Source organism: Microtus ochrogaster, chromosome 18 (genome assembly GCF_000317375.1).
Source record: "Microtus ochrogaster isolate Prairie Vole_2 chromosome 18, MicOch1.0, whole genome shotgun sequence".
Classification (NCBI taxonomy): domain Eukaryota; kingdom Metazoa; phylum Chordata; class Mammalia; order Rodentia; family Cricetidae; genus Microtus; species Microtus ochrogaster.
In genome coordinates this window covers 58,505,830-58,515,125 of record NC_022020.1, presented here as the reverse complement: position 1 = coordinate 58,515,125, position 9,296 = coordinate 58,505,830, and positions in this window count along the sequence as shown.

The following is a 9,296-nucleotide window of genomic DNA, read 5'->3' as shown; positions in this document are numbered from 1 at the left end:
TGCTTTTCATCTTGGGTAGTTATTTTACTTAGTATTTTTTTTTTTTTTTTTTTTGAGACAAAGTCTATGTAGTCCAGGTTGGCTTTACGGTCACAATCCTCCTGCCTCGAGAGCCAAAGAAATGTGATTACGGATGTGTGCCACTATATCTGACTTCATTTTTTATCTTCGATCTATTCAGAATTCCAGTTTCTCCTAGAGTGAGTTTTGTTAGTTTATTTTACATGGAGGTTTGGATGAGAACAGCCCCATAGGCTCATCTGTTCGAATCATTAGTCAGTCAGCAGTTTAGCGGAACGTTTTGGGAAGGATTGGGAGTCATGGCCTTGTTGGAAGTGGATGTGGCCTTGGTGGAAGCGGCGTGTTACTGGGAGTGGGCTTTGAGGTTTCAGAAGTCTCTAGCGGGCCTAGTCTCTGCCTCCCTCCCCACCTCCTACCTGCAGATCAGGATGTAAAACTCTCAGCTACTGCTCCAGAGCCATTCTGTCTGTTTCCACCATAATAACATGGACCTAAACCCCTCCACCCCAAAAAAACTCTAAGAAAGTCCCCAATTAAATGCTCCTGTAATAGTTGCCACATCATAGTGTCTCTTCGCAGCAATTGAACACTAAGTCACTGTATCTGTTTTATGACTTTCCCCGAGACTTAGAGGGCTGTGTGTTCACTCTGGGGAGCAAAGGCTCCAGCGGACCCAAGGAAAGGTTCCATTTGAGTCCAGCTTGGAGAATCCATGAGTTTATTGGGTTACTTATAGGGACACGATTGATTCAAAGGGACTTAGGCTACCATGAAGTCCCACCCCCAGCACAGCTGGCTCTGAGCAGCCGTAATACTGCCATATCACACCCCCCCCAGGCAAGATTCTGCCTCCCATAAACTGTAACTCACCTCTCATATCCATAGCAGCTGGGGTAGGGCCATGCGCCCTGGCCAGTGGGAGTGGTGTCGGGAGTTTCAGAAGAAGCTCTCATGATCCCTCTTCTTCCTTCCAAGAGGAAAGGTTAACAGCCTCTTTGCCTTCCCTACCAGCCTGCCATGACCTGTGTTATCTATGACCTTGCCACAGCTGAGGGCCAGTGACTTTATAGGTTGCTAGAGAAGTTCCACCCAGAAGAAACTGTTATCCCATGATATTGTTCAAGGACTTTGTCAGTTTCATCCAGGTCACCTAATTTTTTCTTTTAAATACAATGCTATTATTTTATATACAATCTCACATATTTTTTTAAAAACTTTCATGTTACATATTCTCATGGTTAACATTCTAAGAACAGAACATGACATTTTGTCACCTCTCCTGTCTTCTTAAGACATATTTGACTCAGGTCACTCTCTCTTGTGCCACGCACATATATGTTCTGTCTCCTGCTACATCTATGCTAACTTAACTCACCTATTTGCAAAAGGTGGGTGGCAGCATTCAGGTAGCATTTTCTGGTTGTCCCTGCAGCTTTCCAGTAAGATCTACGCATTTCCTCTATTAAGTTAAAGGAACAATAAATAACAGATCCCAAACGTTGGGTTCCTCTGGTTTTGAGGCATTTGCTTTGCATGCTTACTCATTGGGTCCTGACAGGAACTTAGAGATTCTCCTCTTTCTTTATGGATTTTCTTCTGATCTCTGTAGATCTTTATAGGAAAGAAATCCATTCTGTATCTTCAGAGAGACAGTCATATTTTTGCTGAGCACAAAAAACAAACAAACAAAAAGAAGTGAAACTTGATCTTTGCCAGCCAAGGGGATGACAGCATGAAATACACATTGTTCCCGGGAAGCTTAAAAAAACTGAGTCCCTGCTGACCAAGCAACTCTGGCATCAAATAAAGCCTGCTGCACCCAGATTCTAGGCAGATTATAGAACTTAGTCACTCCTGATCGGGGACACTCTGGAATCAGGCCGACGTGCTGTTTATGATTCCCAAACTCACTAGTGTTTTTGCTCTTTTCTAGATGGTGACCACGCTTCCATTCTAGTTGATTTATCTCTTGTATATATCCTTCCAGACTGGAATAAATTTGATTACCAAACTGTAAAAGCAGACTTAACTTAGATTCATAATATAAGCAGATAATTTGTCATATGTTAGAGAGATCTGACTATAACTTACAGCCTTTAATATCATCCTCCAGCTAACTATGTTTGGTAAAGGCAGAATATGATCAACTGTGGTCTAGACTTTTAAGAGTTTTATGATAGGAAATAAGACAGAAAGTCCCAAGTGTGGAGAAAGAGATCAATGTCAAAGGAAATACTTCTTGATAAAAAGGGTTTTGTATGATAAATGAGCTTTGTCTTAAACTATTATTTAAGACGGGAATAGAAGATGATTAAGGAAAAACCAAAAGGTTAAAGTATGTCACAAGAAATTTTGTGGAAGTTGAAGCTTGAAGAAAGGTGGTATAAGTGTAGTCAAATTGACTATAATTAAACATTATTAAAAGTTTGCAAGTCCAATATTTAAGATACTGTGTATAACTGTTGCCCGATCTTGCTTATAACACTTAGACTTCCTTAAAATGTTAATTTGCTCATTAAAACTAGAGAAAAGAGACTATTTTATGATGATAATTGCTCATAATTTCTATTGACTTTGTCAGTCTTTGATCTGTTAGAGGAATTAAGGCTTAAGAAATCCCAGATTCATTTAAAACTCGTCTTTGTCAAGCTTTATGTAAGTTTACACTAAATTTTAAACCACTATTAACTCTTCCAGACAGGTGTACCTGACCTTATTTGTAGGTCAAAGCCATTATGGAAAAGGAAGCTAAGAATACAGCTGACATTTTGGCTTCTTCCCCAGATCAGCCAGGTCCCAGGGGATGATGGGACATGGCTAGATGACCCTACAGCTCAAGATGAATAGAGAGGTGATGGGGACTCCAAAGTTTGGGTTGTAACAAGCACACATTTTGAAACAAAAGGAGGCTCGTTGCAGTGGGAAATGTCTTCAGTCTTTCATGGGACATCACAGGGTTAGCACTACCTGCACCTGTCCCAACAGATGGTACCACCAATAGGGGCAAAACTAAAGAAAGGGTGGGTTTCATCCTAAGGTCATAAAAGTAACTCCTAATAAGAAAAGAAAGTGAATAATTTTGGGTCACCTACGTGATACTTAAATACCTAACAATTAAGTATAGTCAATGAATGAAAATGATTTAAACAAACAAACAAACAAAACACAAAACAGAACTAGACTAGTCTTTAATTTCGAGGAAAACAATGAATCAGGCCTCCCAGGCCCTCCTCTAACCCCCAGTGTGGGTTACTGGCATGCCAGGTAGGATAATCACAGTCACCCAGCTATAATCAGATTAAAGGACTCTTAAGCTCTTACTAACCATAAAAAATATTTTCTCTGGCCCCAAGCCCAGGCAGGACTTCTACCCCAGTCAGCAAAGTTCTCATTTGTGGACTTTCAGCTCTCTGTCAGTATCCCTGTAACACTCCAGTGCTGCCTTTTAGATTTTCTTTTTCATTAGGCCTCCCAAGATCTTTTCAAGGTGATAACGGCTCTTCCTTTGCTTCCCAGATCACTCAGCCTGTAGCTAAACCCCTGGTTAGTGAAGATATTATCTATCTTCACTACTCTTGAAATCTTCAGTCTGTGGAAATGTGGAACATGCCGACCACACCATAAGGCTCTCCATTGCAAAGCTTCCTCTTATCTTCCTTAGAGGCTACATTCCAATGGCTTTATCTAGATTTTCTATAGGTCTTCATTCAACCACGGGCATAAGCCCTTTCGAGGTGTCTCATGGGTGCCCTTTTTCTAATTTCAGACCTGTTCGTGGATTTTAAAGCCCAATCTTGAAGTGTATTTGCCTCTAAATTCAGTGACCCCCAACAGGCCATCAAAGAGTATGTTTTGTAGAGACTTCCCAAGTCATTGGAAGATTATGATAAATCTCTTTTTCAACTGGAAGAACAACCAAATACCCAGGCCCCAGAAACTGGCAGTTTGATCTTCACTCCCCAGTTAAAAGTTAGAAAGGAAAGCCTCCTGAATCCTCTCATAACGAGCCTCTGGGAAAGTCAGTGTACAGCTGTTCAAAGAGCAGACAACTGAATCATTCCTGTTTGCTCCTTTGCTAAAAAGCTGTGCCTTACTACTCAGGCTTAGTTTCTGCTTGCATCAATTTTTTTTATTATTTTATGGTTTATTATTTATTGGATATGTATGTGTGTGTACGCGCATGTGTACACTCACACACCTAAAACAAATTCCCCAGGATGCCAGAGGACAGCATGTAGGAGTCCATTCTCTGCTTCTGCATGTGGGTCTGAAGGATTGAGCTCAGGTTGTCAGTCTCATGGGCAAGACCCTTTCTCCGCTGAGCATCTCACTGGCCCTGTTTCTGCCTTTCTATACCATATGAAAACTAGATCATCCTGCTAACCTACCTATGTTGCATCATTCCTGTGGTGTTTGAAAAGGAATGACTTCCTATTCATGGACTCATATATTTGAATGCTTGGTCGTTGGGGTGTGGCATTACTTGTTAATTGTAGGTGTGACTTTGTTGGAGGAAGTGTGTCACTGCGGGTAGACTTTGGGGTTTTGAATACCCAAGCCAGCTGGGCTCAGTGTCTTCTTCTTCTTGCTGCCTGCAGCAGATCCAGATATAGAACTCTTAGCTACCTGTGCAGTACCGCGTCTGCCTGTGTGCTGTCATGCTTTCTGCCTTGGCAAGAATGGACTAAACTTCTGAACAGTGTGTCAGTTCCAGTTAATTGCTTTCCTTCATAAGAGTTATCATGGTCATCATTACAGCAATAGTAATCCAAACTACAACAATTACAAAACTCAATTTTCCTCCATTGGGATAGTGATAGAGTTTCCATTTTTCCATCTCTGGTGCCAGAGGATATTATTTGAACAAGATTAAGTGCTTTCCTGATTATCCTGTTAACCTTTTGTCTTCTTCACATGCTGTACAAGAGCAGATTCAAGCTATGTCAGATACTACCATCACTTTTGGTAAGTAACTTTGATGTTGGAGTTCCAGATTTTCATAGTAGAAATGGGTTATGCCTGTTTTAACTTTGCTAAGGATCATATACCTCCTTGGACTTCGTATTTAATTGCTGTCTTAATTTTATCTCCTCTTTTCCACTTGATCCCTTAGAAGGTCCTGTGACAATCTCACTGCATCCATCTGAATCTCCTTGAGAGTCCACTAAGGCTGGAATATCAACAAGGGTAGAAACTCTAAATCCTTCTATGACCTATTTCATATTGGAGTAGTTAAATCAATCCACTACTCATTTCATAAAGTATTTTAGGGTCTCTACTCTTACAGGGCGTTGCTAGATAGCTCATCCTGTAGGCTTGAAGATGATTAGTAATGGGTTTTTCCCCTCATCATCAGCAGCTTGTAAAACTAGGTGCAGAAAATTCAGGGCTCTATTTACTGGTCAGAAGAGTCAGATTTGAGTTCTGTCTCTGGCCCTGGGTAGAGACACATAGGGTGTGACTTTTTCAGGGAGCTATTAAAAAAAATCTATTCACTTCAGATAGGGAACCAGCGACCAAAGAAATTATTCTACCTAAATATAGTTTAATGAACCAGGGAATTTATTGGAATTACTTATATGAATTGAATGAGGGTTATTTACAAGAACATGGATGTTTCAAAGGTAGCTGTATCACCCACACCAGTATAGGTAACAACACATAAAAGCTGTATCTCTGGAACTTTCCATATGACTTGAAAGCCTAGCTGGTTAGAGAGTCTCCTTTCCCAACAAAACTTACATAACTTTGGGGAGAGCCCTTGAGAATCTTGTAAGCTTCAGGAACTTTCTGAGACTTGTGAGTTTTGTTTACTTCCCTAACTTTGTATGTTTTGCTTACTTTTGGAATTTGTGTTTTTTAGATTTATTTTTTTGTATATGGAATGTTTTTGTCTGTATATATGTAGTTCCTGGAGCCATCATGTAGGTGCTCGGAACTAAACCCAGGTCCTCTACAAGAGCAACAAGTGTTCTCAACCACTGAACTGTCTCTCCAGGCCCTACTTCCAGAGCCTTAATGAGGCAATGTTTTAATTTAGAAAAAATAGCTACATAACATGACATTGTAAAGTGCCCCAAAGATCCTAAGATAGTATCCAATTGGAGGACCTGTCAATTACCTGGGTAGAAAAAGTCTTCTAGGAAACTGTTCCCCGAAACTTTAAGAAATAATGTGAAATGTACCTAAATTTTAAGTCGATTCAGTGGTAGCTCTGGCCATTTCCTATCCATGCCTTGTGTTTTCCTCCATAACAATCTCTCAGGCTAGTCTACTCCAGCCCTAAGAGCATGCTCTGTGCTCAGTGGCTGTGGTTCGCTCTCATCCCTCAATAGTGTTTCCTTTGGCCATTGCCTGTTTTCACCTCGTACTGTTCTCTGATAAATTCTGCCTCGCTTCCACACCACACTCTGCATCATCTGAGTTGATCTGATGGAGATTACAAAACTGGGAGGCCATGGGAGGCCAGGGCAAGATCCTAGTAACAAGACCTGTGTCAACATCTGACCGCATCTTCAAGTCCTCAGACAACAGGAGGTACTGATACAATGTGGCTGATTCACTGGGAAGGGCTGGGACTTCAGGTCAGACAGCTACATCTCTAGTTTTATTTTATGTTTCAGTGAAAGAAGTTGTCTAGGAGAGACCTGTTAGAGCAAAACTCTTGAGACCAAAAGGTCCCTGAAAAGTGTTTCCTGAGCTGTAAAGATGTTAGCCATAACAGGGGACCAGGTCCAAGGACAAGTACTTGCAGCTGACAGCAGCAAGTCTAGGTAGCAATAGGAAAAATGTCTATCGGATCAGATTAAGAATCGTGAGTGGTTTTGTTGTTTAAAGAAAATTAAAGGAAGGAAGGCATAAGTTGTTTACATTGAACACACACACACACACACACACACACACACACTGTGGATGAGAGGCACTTTGAAATAAGAAGGTAGATGGAGTCGTTGTTACTTCTGAATTGGTTGGGGCTGTAAGCAGGATGCAGGTGTACCTAGGCGGCCATGATGAAGAGTCAAGTATATTGAGGCATGGGGCAGCCATGATGAAGAGTCAAGTATATTGAGGCATGGGGCACAGTTTTGTTCTTTAAGGCCTGTAGCCTGCTAACTTACTACCCCTTCCCGCCACATACACACACCTCTTCTCCATTCATGCCCTATCCTTATTGATTAAATGCAGGTGACCTGAGAAACTTTCCCTTTTCAATTCCTACCTCACATGCTGTGCCCCTGCATCTCTACTGTGAACTGCATTCAGAGTCAGGCTGCCCACAGGGAGCTGCATGTTACGGTTTAAGGAAGTGATTTTGCTATCAGGTTGACAAGGGGTCAACTTGTGATAATTGACCTCGGTTGTCTACTTAATTGGACTGGCAGGTGCCTAGGCATTCAACAAAGCTCGTCCTAGTGCATCCAGTGATCCCAGAGAGGACTAACTAAGGGAGATCTTCCCTGAGCGTGTGTGGTGCCATTCCATAAATTGGGAGTGCAGAGAGAATAGATGAGGAAAAGGGGGAAGGTCAGTTAGCATAGGCATTCTCTGTCCTCCCCCATCCCTCCGCCCCACCCCAGCCCAGCCCCACAGCCTCTCTCCTTCCTCTCCACCATAGTGTAAGCCAGTCTGCTCCACCAAGGCCTCCTGCCACATTGGACTGAAACTGTGAGCCAAATTAAATCCTCCCTCCTTTGCATTGTTTATGTCAGGCATGAGGTCCCAGCAACCAGAAAAGTGACTGATGGGCCACCATAGATGGCCGAGAAAAACCAAGAGGCTTCTCCCTGAGTCTGTGCTCCATCTCAGGGTTTGTACTTGGATCAGTGAGGGGTGCTGTTTCTGAGTACTCCTTCACTTCCCGAGAGAGCTTATTTACACCCCCACCTTTAGAACACTATGCAGGGAACAGAAGGGTAGAAAGTCAAGCCCCACACCACACCTTCCACAGAGATCATAACAGCAGGGCATTCTGTATTTAACAGATGCTTAATGAATATTAATTTTTCTTCATATCATGATCTTCTATCTCATCCAGATTTCTGATCCCACTCAAGCTGTGACACAGAGGAGAACTCAAATTGATTGTATTTAATTCTAGAATTATCATCTAGGGGGAGTTGGTAAAGGTTCTAATTGATGTATTTATTGATAAACCTTGACGAAAAAGAAATTTAGCAGTAGCCCTACTCCCAAACCACTCAGGCTTTCTCTCTACTTTCCAGAGAGAGGCAGAACATAATGTCTTCCCCCAGAGTTGTCAGCCTAGAGCTTGTCCCTGGATAGGGCAGTTTGTCTTTATAAATTAGCTCAAAACTAGGTTAGTCACCAAGAAGAATCCCTTCATTTCCCCCACACACTTACTTTCTCCAAACCATATTACACAGGAACAATGTTAGGAAGTCCAACATCTCCATTTCATGTCAGTCCTGGTTTTGCTCTGTTGTAACTGATACTTCCTGGGCCATGACACTTGGAGCAGAAACTTCCTAAAGGTTCTAAGGGGAAGTGTCACCATTGGTCAACATGGCTACTATGTGCAAATTTTAAAAATCATTTACAAATCTAGGGCTTCTATTAGGTGGGTGGTTGGTTCTGGCATCTATGTCATTGGAGCATGGCAACATGGTCTGGGCAGCTGGAATCCAAGTATCCAGGAGGAAGATGGAGTTAGGGTGGAAAACAAGAAGCCAACATTAACACATGAATCTGTTTAGTGACTGAACCCTTCTTTAGGACTGCCAGTTTTTTTTAATATACCCCAAATTATTGTTCATCACTGGTGTGGACCAGGTCATGGAGGCTCCCAGTCCATAAGCCACTTGAGGGCAGTGTCTTACCACTGCAGCCACAGCTGGGCCTCTTCCCAAGAGCTCTGATTTCCCTGCTTAGTGTGCTGTTGCCTGGTACTCTCAAAGTTAGGAAGTCCTCTGATGCTTCCTCTAGTGTCTGGTGTTCTTTTTCATCTTTGTCTGTAAGCCACTAGAACTATGCCACATTCTTAACAGAATTCTCCAACCCAGTCGTTCCTGGCTATATCTGGCTTCTAAGCCCTCCAGTAGCAATGCTTATGCCCTGTGTCTTTCACTTCCATTCATATATAGAATGTCTTCAGGAGTGGTTATCAAAAATAAATCTCTTCCCCTAAACGTACTACCATAACTTCTGCTCTATAGATTAGTCATCCCCTCAAATACGTCAGCTGTCCCAAGATATGCTGTACTAATTTGCTAGCTTCCAAATGCTTGTCAGAGATGCCTGCAATATCTCCAGAGCAA